At 41.6% G+C, this 5,410-nt stretch overlaps 1 long non-coding RNA gene across 2 annotated transcripts in view; it reads right to left on the reverse strand.

The window, feature by feature from the left end:
* Positions 1-1,525: 1,525 nt before the first annotated feature.
* LOC125481707 overlaps positions 1,526-5,410 on the reverse strand; it is a 13,658-nt gene continuing 9,773 nt past the window's right edge. For both annotated transcript variants that reach the window (XR_007261439.1, XR_007261440.1), the window contains exon 4: positions 1,526-2,200. This is a non-coding gene — a long non-coding RNA (uncharacterized LOC125481707). The remainder of the gene's footprint in view (positions 2,201-5,410) is intronic.

Genomic DNA, 5,410 nt, shown 5'->3' on the forward strand with positions numbered 1-5,410 from the left:
TGACTTTCCCACTGATTCCACAATTAATGTCCACGCTTCCTCCAAGCAGGCTGTCCCCACCGCCCAGTAGTGACTTCCCCAGCTTCACCAGTACTGCAGTGCCCCCCGAACACCTTGAGAATTTCATCAAACTGACCGCTTATGGCAGGAACGGACAGGGTCAGCTTGGATTGATGGTCACTGCATTAATCAACTTTCTGAAAAAAAAAACTCATGACAGAAGATGGAGAGCAGGCATAGGCTTTTTGGCCCACATCTGCTGCACCATACAATGATAGCATCGCTGATACTGCTCTAAATCAGTTTGGTATGCACCTCAGAGAGGAACTTGCAGATGGTAGTGTTTTGATGCATCTTCTCGTCTTGTCTTTCCAAGTGGTACAGCTTGCAGGCTTGGTAGGTGCTGTCAAAGAAGAGTGGGTGAGTAACTGCAGGGCATCTTGTAGATGGTGCACACTGCTGCCACTGTCCCTCAGTGGCAGAGGGAGTAAATGCTGAAGGTACCGAATGGGTCACCAGGAGGTGGTCTGCATTGACCTGGATAGTGTCAGGTTTCTCGAGCGTTGTTGGAGCTGCATCCATCTGAGCAGTTGGAGAGTGTTCTATTACATTCCTGCTGATGCACATGCTTTGGGGAGTCATGAGTTGAAGTAATCACCATAGAATCTCTTCACTTGGACCTATTTGGTAGGCACATTATTCAGATGGCAGCTCCAATTCCGTTTCTCATCAATATTAGCACCCAGGATGATGATAATGGGGAATTCCATGAAGATATACCCAGTGAATGTCACTTGGCTGTGGTTAGATTCTCATTTCTTGGATTTCGTCATTATTTGTTGGTGCAAATGTTCTTTGTCACATAGCAGGCTAACTTCAATGTTGTCCAGGCATACTGCATTTAGATATCTACTGCTTCAGTATCCAAGGAGCCACAAATGGTGCTAAAGTATTGTGCAATCATCAGCAAACATTCCCACTTCTGACCTTATGACACAGGGAAGGTCATTGATGAAACAGCTGAAGGTGGTTGGGACCAGAACCTGATCCTGAGGAACTCCTGCAGCTGAGACGATTGCCTTCCTACAATCATAAGCCTCTTCTTTATTCAGTATTACCAAACCAGGGTGAAGTAGGGTAAGGAGGATAAGAGAATGTATAATGGAAACATAAAAAAAGGAAAAAAAAAGGAGCAGAACACTAAAACACAGAACAAGTAGAAAATTAAACTTGTCCAACCAGTACAGCATAAGGTAAGAGTCAAATACAACCATATAAGGACATAGTTTCTGAACCTTAAGTAACTGTTGGCGGTTCACTGTTATGGACATGCAGTTAAACTACCTGAGCCACAATAACTATCTGTATAGCTTAAGATAGTCACCTAAGTATTACTCACTCGGAAAGGCCGGCATGCTGTGAGCTGATGGTGGGGTTAGAGAATCTCGGAAGATAATGTGGAAGTGGAAGTCCTGTTGAAATTAGAGGACTCAGAACTTTGTCAGAAACTGAACAGCATCCTGTCTTTGTAGTAAGTAACTGACATACAATTTATTTAATACCAATGTTACGTGCAACCATTCTGACATGAAGGTGTCTTAATATGCTGTATTGAGCTGTAAAAAGTTGAGTGTCTCCAAGCTAGACTTTGAGACCTCTTCCACATGTCTGTGGTACAAGTTTGATTAAATTCACCTTGTTTTGATCTACCGAGGTCTGAAGATGCAATCTTTTCAAAAACCGGCTATCTAAGGAAGAATAACATCCTCTCGTTCCCATTGACTTTAGCTTTGTTATGATTCCTTAATACAATGCCGTGTCAAATGGAGCCTTAAGATAGCGGATAGTCCCTCACATTTGGAATTCAGCTGTTTGGTCCATGTTTGCACCAAGATTGTAAGGAGACCAGGAGCTGAGTGGCTCTTGCTGAACTCAAACTGAGATCCATGACCATGACATTACAAAGCAAGTGCTGCTTGATGTCATTGTTGTCACCCTGTTTTGACTGCATTTACGTATCGACAGGCCAGACAATTGACTGAAGGCTTGTCCACACAGACCACGTGTATGGTTTCTCTTCACTGTGAACGTTGCTTTTACCTTCCATGTTCAAAGCTCCTGAGGACCGAGTGTTACTGGCAGCTCTTGATCCAATGTTTGACTTGAGCTGCCTGTCTGTGAATTCCCCCTTTCCAATTCCCTGGAAAATAAATTTAAAACCAAAAGTGGAATGAATGCTGCTGGATTGTCATAAAACCCCACCTGGATCATTAATCTCCTTGAAAGGACAGAAGTTGAAAAAAAAAAAACAGGACAAAAATCAGGCTGTGGGAACTGGCGACAGAGCCAGTCATTATTTGTGCAGAGCCAGGAGAGAGTGCGAGGTTTGAGTAATACCACAACAATGCTGTCTGTGTAACAATACAAACTGTACAAACTGACCATAACCTTTGTCAGTCTGCAATTAGATAAATGATAAATGAGCTTCTGAAAATGCATTACTGTAAGCAAGTGGGAATTCATGGACCACCTTTAGACACATGCAGTCCCCCTTTGTACTCGAGAGACTTGCATCTGGAGTACTGGGTTCAGTTCTGGTCACTGTACTTATAGAAAGTTGTTAATATGTTGGAAGCATTTCAGGGAAGATTTAATTGACTAATACATGGAATGAGTGGATTGCCTTATGAGGAAAGGCTAGAATTTAGAAAGGAAAGAGGAGACTCGACTGAAACATAAGAGATCCTGAGGGGACCTGACCAGGTGGATGTTTGAAATATGGTCCCTCTTTTGAGAGAATCTAGAACAAGAGGGTCATTGTTTAAAGGTAAGGGGTGTGTCCATTTGAAATAGTGAGGAACATTTCCTTTCTCTCAGAGGGTTGAGAATCTTTGTAATTCCTTTCAGCAGAAGGCAGTGAATGCAGAATCTTTAAACATTTTTCTAAGGCAGCAGCAGACAGATTCTTGATGACTAAGATGATGAAAGATGTTCAGGGATATGCGGGCACACAGAGCTGAGGTTGAAATCAGATCAGCCATGATCTTACTGAGTTGCACAGCAGGCTTGAAGCGCCGCGTGGCCTACTCTTGTTCCTCATTCCTATGTTCAAATAAACTGGAGAACAAAGAAACTCGAGACTTGTCTGATTACTGGAGGCGAGGAGGGTGTTTGAGCTCCAACTGCACCCATCCAGTGAATTAGTTCCATTCTATACCCTCCCCCGACCAGCTTCAATTAACATCTGGAAAATTTTAATCAAATCAATCTTCATCCTTCTAAATCCAAGGGAATACACTATTCCTGCTGAGATGATGCATTTTGAAAGAAGGAGAAGAGAACATATGAAATAGGAACCACAGCAGTCCATTCTGCCCCTCGAGCCTCAAAAAGGTCAAAGCAGATCTATTTAGGTTTCAATTCCACATTCCCACTTTACCTTGATAACTTTTTTTAAATTCCTGTGTGCATTGCTGGCTGAACCTAGTTGCCACTGAGGAGGTGGTAGTGATCTGCTTTGTGAACCACTGTCGTCCATGAGCTGTAGGTGGACCTACAATGCTGTTAGGAAGGGATTTCAGGATTTTGACCCAGCAACACTGAAGGAATAGCGATATAGTTCCAATGAATGGTTAGTAGCTTGGAGAGAATTCATACCCAACAGAGTCTCAGAGATCTACGGCACAGAAAAAGGCTCTGTTGACTGTCTGATCTTGTCATTATCTTCCAAGTACTCTGTTATTCCATCTTTTACAGTGGACCCTAATATTTTTCCCCACCTTCATTCCCTGTTTTCTGACTCCCCTTCTTGAATACTGGAGTTACGTTAGCTACCCTCCAATTCACAGGAATTCTGAGAGTCTGTAAAATTTGAGGATAACCACTAGCGCATCTGCTATTTCTCGGGCCACTTCCTCAGCTGCTCAGAGATGAAGGTTCTGTCTCTGGGGATTTATCTGCCTGTAATCCCATTGGATTTCCCAATATCATTTTCCTACTAAAACTAATTTCTTTCAATTCCACATTCCCATTAAGACCCTGTGATCCCCTTAATTTTGGGACATTATTTGTGTTATTCTTTTTGCAAACCTGAGACACATTTTATTGGCCTACCATCACTGTGTCCGATTATAATTTACCTGTTTCAGATTATGAGGAGACCCTATTTTCTTCTTGACTAAGCTTTTACTATCAATCTTGAATTACGAGTTGAATGATGATCAGGAAACAGTTGTTGACCGCCAGGAAAAACCTATCTGGCTCATTAATATCTTTCAGAGAAAGATATTGTCATTCTTACCTGGTCTGGCCTGTACGTTACTCCAGGCCCACAGCAATGCAGTTGACTCTGGACAGCCCTCTGGGCAATAAATTCTGGCCGAGCCAGCAATGCCCATATCCTGTGAATGAATAAAAAAAAAAAAAAAAAGTGCTATTGGTTTGAATGGTCCCTGCAACCATACTCATTTTATTTTCTCCTGTTATTAAATCCCTTTGCTGAAATCTTAACTGTTCCCAACCTTTAGGTCTGTTGTTTTATTTGCCTAATTTGTATGCTGTTTCCTTAAATTTAATATCTGTTCATTTCCCTTTCTCTGCTATGGTTTGACCATGTTTCCCATTTTGTTCTTATGCCAGAGATTGAGATGAATAATTTTCATATCTTGTCCAAGCCCTCTTACAATGTTTGCCATTAACCATCTCCCATCATCTATTTAAAAGTGGATACACAATTTATCACAACTAGCTCACGCCTCATACCATTATATCTTCTTTCCATTAATTACAGGACCCTAGTCTCAGAAACAACAATATCACTCTCCATCTTAGTAAAGAATCCGATCCGATTATGGTCACTCTTCCTTAAGGCCCCATGCTCAACTTGATTGACAATTATTCTTTTCTCGTTACCCAATACAAATCTGCTGCTTCAATGTATTGATTCACAAAATTGTACCATATAAACGCTAAGCATTCCTCCTCTACTATATCGCTACTGATATGACTTGCTCAAATTTATATGTAGGTTGAAGTCACCCATAACTTTATTCCTTGTAAATCCCATTCTACTGCCTTCCCCAATATTACTGCAATTTGGGGTCTATAAACAACACTAATATCATATTCTGTCTGTTGGTGTTTCTAAGCTCAACCTATACAGATTCTACCTCACCACACCCTGTATCCTGGCTCACATCATATGACTTTGCTGTTTTAATCAGCAGTTCTAGCCTAATTCTTTTCTTTTTGCTTGCCCAACCTATCCTCCTTAGACAACCCACTTATTCCAGATTTCAATCGCGTGAACTTTCTCTGAAACTCCGAATAATTGTACGGAAGACCAAAACCTGCTCGTGGTATTCGAGATTTGGTCTCTGTTCCCTGTACAATTGAAGCAGAACATCCTTCC

The sequence above is a fragment of the Rhincodon typus genome, unplaced genomic scaffold, assembly GCF_021869965.1.
Source record: "Rhincodon typus isolate 14 unplaced genomic scaffold, sRhiTyp1.1 hic_rhity00003209, whole genome shotgun sequence".
NCBI classification, from domain to species: domain Eukaryota; kingdom Metazoa; phylum Chordata; class Chondrichthyes; order Orectolobiformes; family Rhincodontidae; genus Rhincodon; species Rhincodon typus.